The following is a 15,462-nucleotide window of genomic DNA, read 5'->3' on the forward strand; positions in this document are numbered from 1 at the left end:
GAAACTTTTTTGACGATAGCCATCTCATACTATAGGGAAGAGTGGAGAAAATATATGGAGGCGGACATTTGGCAAAAGAAGGGCGGGATCAGTCGGTTTAATGGGCGTTTTCCGAAGTTTCCACGGCGCATGCACAGCAGCAACAGACAGGAGTCTGCCATTTCTGGTGGTGTGGTGCATCCTGCTTGCGACTACGGGAGGCAGCGGGGGTCGCGCGTTTTCCAAGTTATCCGGCGTGCCTCAAACGCTGTTTCGTTGTCGGCTGCAGCAACGAGAGCAAGCGTGGTCGTGGTATATGTTTTTGAGGTATCCTTCTACTAGCCTGCACTCGGTGAAGCGGCAGCTGTGGATTCGGGCGATCCGGCGAAACAACGTAAAATGCTACCTTTAAAGCACTCCCGTGTTTGCAGTTGCCACTTCAAGGAAGGCTCAAGTTCTTGCTCCTTTATTTGTTATTAATATAGAAATACAAGTCAGTAGACTGATTGGGTATGATGTCGTCTCGCTTATCTGCCACGCAGAGCGAGGGCCTCGGAGGTTGCGTTTCTGTGATGGTGCGTTTGACTGGAATATGCTCTTGCTTGCTAAAGTGACGGTCTCGCGGTGCTACGCGAGCTGCCTCTCTCCTTTTGGTTGCTGTAAACACTGGAGTCGCCCACAGTTTCCAAATATTTATAAAGCATTGAGGTAGAGTATCTACGCTGCACAGTTTGTTGCTATGTGCATAACCGGAAAGAGAAATAGGAGCAGGTGATTCACTATCACTACCACATCTGCTGGTCATGTGGTTAAATAAGAAAGAGGAAACAATTGACTCGATGTGTTATCTAAGTCCCTTACAAAAATTATCGATGCGTTTCAATTGAGTTTCTAATGTATTTTATTAGAGTACATTAGACACTCAATTCAAACCCATTAATAATTGTTGTACAGGATACATGTGTCAAGTAAAATAATTAGTTTCTAACGTTGTATACAGGCGCTAGACTCAAAATAGACAGGTGTGGCCGATTTCGTGTTTTTCCTTCAGGGCCTGCATTCACACAGCCATAGCCTGAAGTGGGGTGACATCATTGCCGAGGCTCTCTCAGAAATCGGCGCCTGCACGTACATATATTAGATATTTATTAAAAAATGTGTAGTAGTCGTGAATTTGACCTTGTGAAATTTTAAAGTGTTACTCCTGTCCAGTAAAAAACGAGACCAAGAAACTTGCCAGGGTCAGCTGCGGTCGGAAACGAAATAGTGGTCCCCGAACGCGTCCGCCGTTGACCCGGGCAGCTTCTTTGTATTTTTTTTCTTACAGAAATGAAGGTATGGTTTGAAAATTCGCAAGGTTAATTCTACCACTTAAATACACCTTTGATGAAAATTTGAGATTGGTCTGTGGTGGTGCCGAGTTTTCCAAACGATTTAGGGTGAGCTTTCACATCTATGAGAATACATCTTCATAAATTAAAGTTTTTGAGCAAAATGAACAAATAGTTTCCACCCTAAAAAAAATATAGCATGCCTTAGCTGTAACTTGTTCCCGAATATTTTCTGAATTTACTGCCGGTACTGCAAATAACATGAATACTAGTTTAATGCAACGGTCTGCACTTTCACATTTGTCGAAGAGAGCTTTAACTGACAGTCGTTCGGAAAAAAAATCTACAAACAGACGAAGCCGTCCGTAGTCAACGCATACATTGAAAAAATAATGTGCTCGTCGATCGCGTTGGGTAGAGAAAAAACAAACGCTGGGCACGTTTACCAACCGTGTTCAGACCAACGTTACGAGATTCTCTTCAGTTCTCAAACGGCAGAGCTCCGCCTGACGCCTATCTGTTGCGCTCCGCTTGGGGGCGCGCGCGACGGAGTTTGCCCGTCAAGGCGCCAAACCCCAAGGCCGACCACGCATAGCAACACGTGAAATACGTTGCGAGTAGTGTGGGCCGGTGTTTCCGTTTGGCTACGTTTGTGCTCGTAGCCGCTTGTGTGGCGTTTGTGCATCGTGCTGCAACTGCATGAACCATGCCACGCTCTTTCGTGCCACGGTGTAAAAGCGAGTACGATTCTGTGCGATCTGCGGGAGAGAAGAGATTTTTTCAGGCCACCTAGCGACGCTGAAAGCCTTGAACTCTGGACGCGCGCAGTACCAAGGCTGGACACAAAGCTTTCGAGCTCGTCTTCCGTTTGCGATCTTCACTTCCACAATGATGAAATCTTGACGGTCTTTGAGCACAAACGTTTGTGGTGATGTGGTAGCGATACCGTGCGAGAAATGGGCACTGAAGCACGACGCCGTGCCTCGCCTGTTCCCGAATTGTCCTAAGTATCTTTTTAAACCGACACGGAAACGCAAAGCACCTACAGGCAGACTGCCCGCGGAAAAAAGCAAGCGCCGGAAAGAACAAGGTGAGCGGTCGATTGCAGCAGTTCAAGGCGAGCCGAATGCTGTACTTGTTATTGTGGAGGACACATTGAAGACCTCTGGAGAGGCTCGTCGATTAAACAGAGCTAGCTTGAGCAATGAGATTCAGGATAGGTTACTGGAATTGACATTTCCATGTGTTACTCCTGACCAAATGAGTGATGAGCACAGCTACTTCAGGGGTTCACCAGACGACATTTTGCGTATTACCTATCTGGTTCTGTTGTACACAATGTGAGCAAACGCACAGAGTGCCAGGTGTGCCTGCATGACATTAGTTCAGCAGCTCCTGTCGTCGGTTCTGACGCATACTTGATCATATATCGCAGCTTATCGGAAGGCAGTTTGAGGTACCCCAGCATCAAGAGGCTACACTTCGTGAGGGTTGTATATAAATCACTTTCACTTTCTCTTGATGAGGCAGGCATCTGTGGGGACTTATTTTGGAAGGCCCTGGACGAGCTGGATGAGTGCAATCTAACGCGGCTGGGTTGTGATCGGCACAAGCCCACGTTCATGTGCCAAGTGTTGCACTTTTTCATTGTCACGCGGATGCATTTTTACGCGAGGAATGTCAACCGTCGCTTTCAAATTCTCGAGAAAGTCTCCATCGTCAGCAAAAAAGCTCATCTATTATGAAACCGTGTTCAACAATTGCGTTATGTGTGCGTCTTTGTGCCTCGCACGAAGTGCTTTTTGCGCCACCGAGAGAATAAAGTTTATTTGCTTTGCATATCTTTGGTTTTCAGTACGGAGTGTACGCAAAGAGTGGTGGTGATACTTTCCGGGCAGCTTCGCCGCTTCTGCTTTCTCCTGTTCATTCCTCTCATTTATAGCCTCTCTCCAACGTCTGAAGAGGTCCCTAATGACTGTAAAAATCGGAGGCGCATTGCATGACACTATTTCAAGGCAAAGAATGCCATAATTTTAGACAAACCTCCGAGATTGGGGAAAATACTAAGGACAACACAACACACCGAGTGTCACACAGAGTTGAGATCAGGGTGTAAATAGACAGGTGGGGAAACGAGAGCCAAATGAGCGACCGGATTGTGTACCCCTCGGTTTTCTCTTTTTCTGTAATGCCATCTATGTGGAACACCGCGAACTCTCACTCCGGGTGGGTGACCGGTGGCGACCGGCTAAACTGACGGAGATGGTTTCTCGTGGATTTTCAATAGAGAACTGTCGTACTCTCGGTTTATTTTGCGCACTCTCCCATACATTTCCATGCAAATCCGATTCCGATTTTTTTCCTGTCGCCGCAGTGCCATCTGTCGCAAATCGGGGGTACCCGCAAGCAGACGAGTACACAATCCGGAAGGCTTCTATGGGCCGTTTCCCCACCTGCCTATCTTACACCCTGGTTGAGACTCTGTGTGTTGTGTTGTCCTTTGTCTTTTCCCCAGTCTCGGGGGTTTGTTTGATATTATGTTAAACCTTCACAAGCTCGTTTGCGCCCTAACGTTCTCGTAAATAATTCCATTTGCTGCACAAACCGCCAGCGCGTCAAGCTATGAAGCGCAGGGCACCGGGCTAACTGCGGCCGCCGCGCCATGTGGCGAGCGGAAACGAAAATGGGCCACGCATCGACGGCCGCCGCCGGGGGAGTTTGACAACTGAAGGGATCTAGTATCGTTGGTTCTGACAGCAAACATAACTTAGAGCGGGCAGAAGCGGTAGCAATCCAGGCCATCAAAAACGTTTCTCCTGCTTCCCGATAGATGGCGCCAAAAATATGCAGAAAAGGCCCATCGCGCTTATCTTTTTTTCAAGAGTAGACTTTCTTGGTTGTTAGCGCTAGCGCACCGTACAAACATATATATTTGTACGCCCACGATACAAAACAAGCTTTGAGTTCGAACAATGTGTTTTTATGTATCGCTCGGTTCACAAACAGATCTCTGTCTGTGCAGCCCTCGTCAGAGCCACAAACGATATACAGTGCTCGAAGGCACGTCAAGTAATTTTTGGTTGCAACCATTTTATTTTTCAGACTCGAACGTCACCTTTCGGTGACGTACATGCAACATGATGATGAAGTGAACGATTTGCGAGGTGTAGTTTTAGAAGACAATATTATGTGTTTATCGAAGGCGAAAGAAAAAAGAAGAAAGACTGATTAAATTTATAACATTAGCTTTCACTGAGCGCTCTTGATTCGAGTCGTTTCGATCGGACGCGGACAAAAATGAAACGATAAAGGGGAAACAAAACGTAAGTGAAGAAACCTGCATACATTTTCTGAAACCCCCGAATACCCGCAGAAAATATCCAAAAAAAACCTTCCCTTGCATATATATTGGCATAAGAAGACCTACATCTGTAGACGCAGAAGTAGGGGGTCGATACGGAGAGACAAATAAACGATGTGATCAAATACGTGCAGCACGAAAAGACACCAAAAATGAAGCAACGCAAAGCTTGAGGGAGTGCGTTTTAGGGAAGGGAAAGTGGACCCCAAACGAGGCTACCACCCGACTCCATTTCTCTTTCTTAGCGAGAGTAGAAATTCGTAATCGATGAGCCAGTTTCTTTTTTATTTAGTTTTTGGTGGACAAAAGACCTCGAGCGGTGTGGAGTCTCGGCCGGCGCTTTTGGGGCTACCTTCATCAGAATCTACTTACACGTGGACGGACAAGAGAGCGCCAAACCGCTTCGGTGGGAAGAGAAAGGAAGAACCTTTCCCATTTTTATCCCTTTCCTGGTCCTTAACCTCCTCTCTCTAATGGCACCCCTCGCTCTTCAGACGCGTCCTAGCAAAACCGGACCGATAACGGCTCCACGCGTGTGCGTGCGTGTCCTCAAAAGACGACATTGCGGCAGATTTGCCGCGGGTTCATGGTTTTCGTGTTCCTGTACGGGACAATGGACGACGCCGTGTTTGGCTTGGCGTGTCGCGCGGAAGGAACTATGGCGACGAGGAAGAGCACGATCCGTTTTTATCGTTCTTTCTTGCATCTGAGCTGGCAAAGGGGTGGCTTTTTTTGAGCGTGCTCGAGGATTGTGTGCCGTGGAACCTGATTAGATATGATAAGTTTACCCTGAAAAATAGGTAGGTTAATGAGGTTTCTCTTACGTAAATTCGTTCCTACAGGGCACGGACTTCGCTACCTGATATTTGTCGGCCGCTATAGTCGGCGACAGGTCAAGAAGGATGTGGAAGCTCCACCCACCTCTTTCCACTTTAGCAGAGCGAACGCTGCGGAGGAGGCGACCTCCTCTCCAGAGTTCGCTTGCTCAAGTGGAGAGAGCGGGGAGGAGCTTCCACTTCGTCCTCGACCTGTCTCCGACTATAGTCACAACACCATTTAGAATATTCAAAGCCTGTGCACTATAGTCGTATTCACCTCGAGAACCGTAGTAAATAAAGTCTGGTTCAAGTTGAACGTTACTAATTTATCCCTTCATTGTTTAATTAAGACATATGCTGTACTTGGATCCTAGATTAATTTTATGTTATTTTATTTAGACGTACAATGTTTAAAAAGGCAAAGTCATAGCTTCTTTTTTCAACGGCGAAATCTTGTAAGATCTACAGCATGTAAACTAACGCTTCTAAGACATATTAGCCGGTCCTCAAAAATCGCTTTCTCAATAAATCGCGCAGAGATTTACTATAGAGGCGCAACCATGTTTAGGAAGCGTGGGCTGAAATTGTCAGCAGATGAGCTTACCTTGGTCAAAAAAAAAACTGTTTAGGAATATCTGCCGCGGCATTCACAGACGACGCCATGACGGGGCTAGCCTAGTTAAATCTGCCTCGGACATGTGTCGTTGGCAGATTTCACTAGGAAAGTCGGTCATGACGTCGTCTCGTCTGCGAATGACGCGACAGAAAGCCTGAAACAGGTTTTTCGTTTTTCTTTTTCTTTGAAAAAGAAAAGCTCATTCTTCGATATTTTCGCCCAATTCTTCCACCACGTGGTTGCACCTATGGAGTAAATCGCCGTGCGATAGTTTGAAGAAAGCGATTTTCGCCGGCCGTCTAAAATGACTTACAAGCTTTACGCGCAGCGCATGAATGATGTCCAAAACGTCCTTTTCTTGGTGTGACAACGAGTATAGACTATCGACGGCAGCGCAGTGAGATCGAGCAAAGGCTCAACTTAGACACGAGTACTGCGTCAGGGCCAGACTGGGCTTCGCGTCCAATCGAGGCGTCGAAAAACGCTCGACAACAGGGTCGGGTAGCCGGATGTTGAGCGGTTTGTACCCGGCTGACATCGAACAACACTGGGCGAGAGTTCACCAATACGGTGTCTGGGGAGGTTCGAAACCGGAAGTACGTCACGTGAAACTGCCCAATAGGAGATAGGCGGTGCAATATGGTTCGTTTTTGGTGCTGCTTATACTCGGCGTCACCTATTTCGTGGTACGCAGGCTAGCGTAGCTTTTGCAGTCTTCCAACGCTGTCAAAGGCATGAACGTATGAAAACGAGACGCAAGAGGGAGTCAGTTGCTCTCGCAGCAGTGCGTTCTGCAGCGACGCGGAAGCGCTAGCCTCGACAATAGAACACGAAATAGTTGATGCCGAGTATAGTACAGGATTTTGTGACGTCACGTAGAGGTATGATGTACCGAGAAGAGAAGGTCATGTACATGGTATGTCCCCCTCACGTGCAGTTTCGCTTAGAACATCGGCACTTTATTCAACTATAATGTCGTAGGCGCCGCTATTTTGATGCTTAGTACAGAGTGGGCGTTTTTGGCGATAGCTTCGATACCAAAATATCACTTCCTGAGCTTTTGACACGGTGTCGGAAGCTCTGACGGTATTGCTTCACTTTGTCGCCGACTGCCTTCACAGGAAGGCCTCAAAGAACCCTAAAGCCGGGGTCACACTGCTTATACATCCTACAATAAACAGTCTGCCAGACATCAGTCACCTCGATATCCGTGGTTCGAATGCCGCGTCCCGCGTTTCTGCTCGAACTCGTTACCATGCTTCATTCGAAGTACATATCTACAAAGTACAGAATTTGGCTCGAATCTGTTTGCAGACTGTCGTTTTTACTATGGATAGCACAAGCAGTGTGACCCCGACTTAACGAAGCAACCATAATTTTAAGCGCCAAGATGGCTGAAATGTCGTTTCTCTAAAGCGTAGCTTACTTCTATCCTTGTTACACGGGCACCCTCAACCGCAGTCCGCAGTTAAACGTCACCTCAGTCACACTTTATGGCGGTTAAGGTTGTCCATTTAACCAGTGCATTAGTGTCTCTAGTACGGATCAGTGGCCGCCGCTCGCGCTCTACCAGTTAATCAAATTTTCCACAGAAGTTTGGCTCCCGGAACGCGTCCCCGATTGGTCTGTTTACCGCGTTCTAAATAGTGCTCCCTCTATTTTCGCCCCATGACATCGCAAGAGTGTCGCGTTGTTCCCGACCACGATCATGGCGGTATCATCGCAGCGGTGCATAATGCAGCAGACGCCATGTTCTGCTGCAGGTTTCTCCCCGGGATGGCAATCCGCGGAAGATTCAGCAGCCAGAAGGGGGACTGTGCGACTACGGCGATTCTCGCGTTCGGTCGTACTTTTCAGCGGGACTTCTAGCTCCAACCGCCAGGATTGCGACTTCCGACAACACGACACCGCGTATTCTGTGACGTTATTTGTTGCCTTTTCGAGACAGCTTTCGATTCATAGGAGCAAGTCGTCTTCTTCATGCGCAAGAGTTGCAGTGACGTCAGAACGACGCCGAAATCTGATTGGCTCTGATCTAAGGATAGTGAGTAGACCTCAAGGCGGCTTGCTTTGAGGTCTAGCCACCATCCTTCAGTCGGTGCCAATCAGAGCTCGGTGTTCTGACGTCACCAGAACTCGTGAAAAAAAAAAAGCAGACGAACTTGCGCTCCGCATAGGACGCTAAACACACCAGTTGAAGAGTCGTTTCAGGCACCGTGCTAGTAGATACACGGATGATTAAAACGTTCAGAGCACAAAGACTGGCCAAATGGAACATGGAGTCTATGCGCCGTCAAACTCAAGTAACAAAGGAAAGAGAGTGCACGAAAACGTCAGGACGCCGAGCTCTGAATCGAATGATTAGTAGGTAGACCAAACGCTAGCTGCCCTGTCTCCACTGTACTCACCGGACGCGTTAGAACGCGGCACGCCGGCGTCCCAGTTTGACGGACGCCGGCGTTCGAACGCGTTCAATGAGTGCGCTGGAGACAAAGACAGCTAGCTTTAGGTCTACCCCCTAATCATTCGAGCGGCCACAGCTCGGTGTTCTGACGTCCCCGGGCACCTTCCTTTCTTACTTGCGTTTGACGGCGCATAAAAAAGTATCTCATTTGCATAAAACGGCGAGTAAATATGTCGTACAATCTAGATTGAGCAGGAATGTCTCCGGGCTTCTCGAACATATTGTGAGCGGAGTGTTCCTTAGGAAAACGAGATTACTTTCCGGCGTGTAGCGACTACAGGCTCGAAATGATCGCAACGCGTACGTTTGTTTTGCACAAACTCCCTTTTAAAGCTGATTACTCCTCGTAAGTGCCCTAGCTCTTGCGCTTCCGGCCAAACGCCGAGTTTGCTAACCTAATTTCCAAGTGGTCCTTGTTTGAAGATTCGCTTCTATCGTCTGCTAAGTTAATCGCGGAGTAGGCCTTTTGTTGTTGTTTCGGCAGTTACGAACCTAGTGCTACTAGGTAAACAAACAACCACCGCCATTTGCCAAACAATAGCAACTACACCGGACGCTTGCCAAAATTTTTTTGTTTTGTTTTGAGGCCGGTTTGAACTTTGCTGCTTAAAACAGAAAGGTTACAAACAAGCTTTTTTTGAAGTGATCGCGAGTAGAATCCGTTGTCTGTTCGTCGAGTGGGCACAGACGTACATCTAAAAAGCCCAAAACCTAAAAACAAAAAATGCAACCTAAGAAGCTAAAATCCGACAAGCTTAAAAATAAAATTTCAATTGCAAAGAGCAAATATATAACACCGATGATGTCCGATACATAGAAACCAACTCCAAGGCGTCAAACTTAAATGTTCGACAACCTCAAAGCCCGAAACCCAAGACGATAAAAAAATGGTCTTTCCAATGAAAAAATGATCAAATGCAGACACTGATAATGTCTGATAGACGCCAGCCTAAACTGCATGAAACCTAAAAGGCCTGCAACTTAAAAAAAACGAAAAACATGTAACCCAAAAAGTTAAGAACAAAATTGTTTTCAAAACCGAGAAACAAACCAGTGCACGTCAATGATGCTGTCTAATAAAGATTAGCATAAAAGGTTTGAAACAAAAACGGTCTACAATCTAAGAAAACCTGAAACGAAAATAGTAAACGAATTGAATGTTCTTTTCAATTAAAAAGAAGTAAGCGTATCCCACAGGTTGCATTCGAATAAAGCCTAGCTAGAATGCTTGAAACCTGGAAGATCTAAAAACAGCCTAAAAGCTTGAAACCCAAAAAGAGTAAAAAAGGAAGTGTTATTTTCTTTGTGAAGAAAGAAACAAATACATTACACTGATGGCGTGCGATAAAAACCAACTCAAAAGCCTAAACCTTAAGCGGTATGCAACCTGGAAAAAACTTGAAACACGAAGGGTCAAAATATCCAATGCTTTTCTCGGTTAAAGAAGGAGAAATTGAATGACATAATGGTATCCGACAGAAACAGGATCAAAAAGGAATGAAGCTTAAAAGGCCCGACATAAGATGCACGGAATCCTAAAATTTAAAGCATTAAATGTTCTTATCATTTTAGAAACGAACAAGTGTATGGCAATGGACAATGAAAGCCAATGCTTGCTTTGCGAAGAATGTATCATAGTTTGCTTCAATGAAACAAAACAAAATGCGTCGAAGGCTGGTATCATCGGCAACCGAAGCACTGCATCTAACAGTCAAAAGGAAAAAAAATAATGGCAGTTCGGGAAAATCGGAACTGAAAGCAGGGGACAGCAAAGATTCGAGTGTCATTTTTCGAATCCATGAGAGGTGATGTCGCCTAACGCTCAGAGCCGTACTCTTCAGGATGAATAGAAAAAACATATCGGAAAAGGTTTAACTGCGTGCGGTGATGGAAGCTATAAACTAAAGCAAATATATATATATATATATATATATATATATATATATATATATATATATATATATATATATATATATATATATATATATATATATATATATATATATATATATATATATGCCCAGCACAAGAAATGTAAGAATAGAAGAACGACGGTTTCTAAACAAAAACAGACATATGAACAAGCTTTACAACCGCCGGTTTTTATTTCCTTTACCCCGTTTTCTCCCCTTCATACCAAGGGAGCTCGCGAATTGGGGAGGTTTTCTTTACAAAATAAGTAACAAAAACTTAATCAAATAAAATTGAAAAAAAAAAAACACAACAAAGCATGTTCACTGTCTGCCGCCGCCGTTGACCGCATAGAAAGTCAGAGCACGTTCTGGCGGAACAGCAAGAAGTCGTGGTTTGTGCTCTGATGGCATGGTCTCAGACGACTCCATTTGTTTTAACTTTTGCTTTGTAAAAGCATTTTTTTCTATTTGCACCATGCTCTATTTTGTCTTTTGTTTTACATGTAGGTTTTTTACTCTTCTCTAAAATTATATTATGGTTTGTAGCACGCAAAATCTGGCGGCACGAGATGAGATTGGCGAAAGCAAGAAGGATGTTCTGTAGAGCAGAGCAGTGTTTGGTCAAAACACACACAGTGGGTGCTAGGGTAATTTGATTGTTTTACTGGAGATAAAGGGAACAGTCAAAAGCGAGACGTGGTAAGTGCTCCTTTTTGTTAGGCTAGGGCAGCCGTAAAAGCTCCAAGCGGCACTCCTAAAGCACGTTTGGTGGGGCAACGAGTGATACATTTCAATGGAAATATATGAATGCACCTGAAGGTGCGATGACCTGACTATCTGCCACGCATGCAGAGTTAGCATAGCCTCTGATTTTCTCAAATGAAACATACAAATACGCAAAAAAATAATATGAACGATGGCAACAAAAAGTCTGTCAAACTAACACGGAGACAGTTCAAATCTGGATGGGTAGCTTCCTAAGAAAGACCGACAATACGTTTTCGAGACGAGCCTGATCCTGCCTGTTCCGGAAGTCCTTGTAAATAGCTCTATCATTTGAGGAAAAAAGGGTGCGGTTCTTTTTTTCGTGTAAACTAGTAACGAAACAATTACATGAGCGTGTTCAATAAGCATAGGAGATCAGAGAAGCTGAACGCTGACGTAGTACTCGAGTCCAATATGGGACTTCTTGCTGGCCTTGGCATGTGATGAAGAAATGTCAAGCATTACGGCTTTCCATTGAGGTGGTGGTCAAAGAGCGCACGCATTGTTCTTCCTTCTCTCTTAATTCTTTCTCTTCAAACGTCGCTACCAACGACCTCTGGGAGAGGAAGGAGACTAAAAGGAATTGCGCAAAAGAGACGGGACAAAAAGACGAAGAAGCACACAGGACAAACGCTTTTGTCCTGTGTCCTGTCCGTCTCTTTTGCGCTATTTTTAATATGAATGTCCACTACCAACTTGCCCAGCAGACCAAGCTTTTACTAAAAGGAACTTGGGGATTGCAGGACATCGACGTATTTCATGCCTGCACCTAATTCCGCGCACGGTTTGCAGTGAACCGACCGGCACGATGAAACAGTACAGTGTCCAACTATATAATATACCCATCTGACTAATATCACCGACAAGGTGAAAACGACCGAGAGGAGCTTCAGCTGACCCGATTCCAGTGCAAGCTTCCCGCCTTCGACGGTGCTTTGTCGTCTCATGCACCTCGAGCTCGCGCGCGCATTCAAAGCAAAACTGAAGACAGAGTGCGAGCTAGAGGCCGAGCGTTTGAAAGACATGCCCCGCCGTTCGCACTCTGTGTGGCTATAGGCAGTTTCCTGTGGCTGTGCTGGATTCGCTTTGGCCTAGTCCCACATTGCTTTACTTGCGGTGAGGGAACAAATAAACATTAGTTTAATTTAATTGGTTTCATTTATTAATACCTCAAAGGCACTTCTTGTGAAGTTCATTGTATGAGGGGGGAAATACAATATGTAAACAAATATTTAGAGATAAACTAGAGTAAATTTTCAAAATAAGTATAGATAGTGAGACGCATAAACTGCCTCAACGAAAGGGTTTTTTATAATGGTAAGGACTGCACGTCAGGACAAACCCCTGATAACAATTAAGATTGATGTTCCCCATCTCCCCCCCCCCCCAACCTCCAGTTTTTTAAAGCTTTTGATGAGACCACGATAGTCAAAAAGCAAACTTTCGTCGAAAAATAAATACTTCAATGGGACATATTGCCGCGTGTAAGGCCAAGCGGAAACGTGTCTCCATCTTTTTAGAATTTTCGCGTTTACTCTGCGCCCGAATGTTCGACGCTCGAACCTTTAAGGCCGAATCTTCCGGATAACCTTTAGTAGGAGATAAGAAGCCCCAATGACCTTTGCAACTCTCCCCCAAACCGAAGGTGACATGCGAGGCTAAGGCCCCAAACACTCCCTTTGATCATGATGTTAAAATGCTGAGAAGCTGGGAAGGGAATTTGAAAAAAAAGTAAGCTATCAAACTTTATTCCGTCCACGGTATAACAACAAAGATCCTGTATAACCGCAAATAAGACTTTCTATACCCCAAGATTTCAACATTGTATTCTCTAAGGGCGTTGTTAAGGGGGACATGGGCCTAAATTCCAAATATTTTTAAAAAGCTTATTTTTCAAATTTAAGTTTTTTGACTTCAGAAATTAAATATACAACCTTATACTAAATTTGGTAACCATAGGCCAAATAGTTGCGTTCGTATAAAATAGTTTAACCACATTCTGAGGTAATAACAAAGTAAAGAATTTCAATGCTCGAATGCATTTTTCTAATTTCCACTTTTTGCTGCTGATTTCAAACGAAGGAATCTTTTGTTCGAAGGTAAAAGTATTCTGATACCACAATCAAGATGTTTTTCAACTGAAATTTACACTGGAATCGGGCTATCTAATTTATTTTGTTTAAGTTGAAGTCATAATTGAGAAACAACTATGTTTTCAAAAATTGACACAGGACGGGTACGCATTTCATATTTTGAGGTAATGACACTTCCTGAAAAATTTATATTTGAGTTATAAAAACTGGATAGACCGAAGTCCCACATCTCCCACTTTATATTCAAGCAAACAAAATCGTGCTTATTGGTTCATTCGCATATCATTTGCATATCAATGCAAATGACCTAATTTGAGTTCCAGACGGCGTGAGCGCGATCTTGTTTTACTGTACAAATGTATTCATGGATTAATTAATTGCCCAGATCTTACATCTGCTATTAATTTTCACGTTCCGAGTCGAGTTTCGCGGGTTTCTGACTTTCCATGTTAATCACATCATCCAAACCAGCCCCATGACCAGTATTCAACACTTCTAGAATACCCTCAGGGGAGCAGATATTGATGTTTTTAACCCAAATTTCGTAGCTTTTAAGACTTTTGTATCTAACCTGTGAACATTTTGTTGGGCATCATTACCAAGGCGTCAAGTTGTTCATGAGTACAGAAAATTAACAAATGAATGAATGAATGAATGGATGAATGAATAGTTTTTTTTAACAAAAATTGGAACATCTTCTTACGCAAGTATGTAAAATTTTCTTAGAGAGCTTAAAGTTTGCGCAATACACCTGCATCTTATGTTAGATCTCCCCTGCAAATTTCATTCCCATGACTTCAGTAATAAAAAAATTAAATCTCTAGCCAGTGTCCCCCTTAACAAAACACAAAAGAACAACAGCAAACGTCCAAAACCTAAGACAGAACCACACGCTTCATAAAATGTCCTCTTGAAAAATACAGACAGGACTTTCCGAACAAAATACACACAAAAAAGAAAGAAAACACACACAACATGTACAGCGAGAAAAGGAATAATATAATACATTTCACATTTTGAAAAAAAGAACATTTTGGACTGGTTTCCTAGCTGTATTGAAGCTTGATTGAAGCAATAGCCCGACGTATTTGTTCCCATCGTTTCTTTCACTACACGTTTTATGTCATCAAATTCTCTGCTTATCACTTCTGTTCCTGACCAGTCAACCGCACGATTCTTGCATTCCTGAATATGCGTAGACAATTCCGAATTCGACACTTTGCTTTTCGTGATCCGTTTTTGCTCAGTTCGTCTATCACTGATACATCTTGAAGTCTGGCCTACATTCTTGAAACCACAGGTCAACGGTATCTCGTATACTACGCCTTCTTCGCAAGATACTGATTTCTCACGGTGCATTTTTTGACATCCTCTATGTCCCTTTTGAAAAAGGTGTTAATCTACTTAACTTGAAGTCCGTAGTGCAAACGGTGTCGTCACCAAACGTTTTCGGCACACGCCTTCAAGTTGTGAGATATGTCATAAAAATATGCTATAACTGCTCTCCGGATCCTTGATTCCTGCTTTGTCGTCACATTGTTTTATCTGTGTGGACAGTTAGTTCTCTTTTAATGAATGCTTCTTGATACTCCGCATCTTCCAGTCTCCTCCGCTTTATTTGTACTGCTTGATTCATATGTACAATGAGTGCACGACCTATACAGCGCGTGTTTAACTACGGACTTGATCACTCCGGCCGTGACGATCTTTGAATGACAGGTACGTTTGGAAAAGACATATTTTTGCGTCATCTTCCCGTACTTCCAGCACATTTCATCCCTAACATGAACCCGTATATCTAAGAACTGTAGCACTCTTTCTTTGCTTTCCCTTCTGCAGTACTCTCACTCACTTGCCAAGTCAGTTCCGCTAAAGTCAACCGTCACGCCGATTCCTCAACGTTAGCTTCTGCTTTCCCGATGCTCGTTCTTTCTTTTTGATTCTGGCACAAGTTTGCCGACTCTACCTTTATTTTCAGTTCACGCTCGTTGAGCCTTTTTCATCCGCGACATTTCTGGTGGAGCTGTGGAGTACCATGGCCCTTCCTCGTACGCCCCCGAAGATCCATCAGACCAGATAGATATCAAGTCCAGGAGAACTTTCTTCTGTAGAGCAAGACAAA

General features: G+C 44.3%; 1 pseudogene; it reads left to right on the forward strand.

Moving 5' to 3' along the window:
- Positions 1–3,055, forward strand: part of LOC120843201 — a 58,656-nt pseudogene extending 55,601 nt beyond the window's left edge.
- Positions 3,056–15,462: the final 12,407 nt, after the last annotated feature.

The sequence above is a fragment of the Ixodes scapularis genome, unplaced genomic scaffold, assembly GCF_016920785.2.
Source record: "Ixodes scapularis isolate PalLabHiFi unplaced genomic scaffold, ASM1692078v2 PGA_scaffold13__105_contigs__length_92229423, whole genome shotgun sequence".
In the NCBI taxonomy this organism is placed as follows: Eukaryota; Metazoa; Arthropoda; class Arachnida; order Ixodida; family Ixodidae; genus Ixodes; species Ixodes scapularis.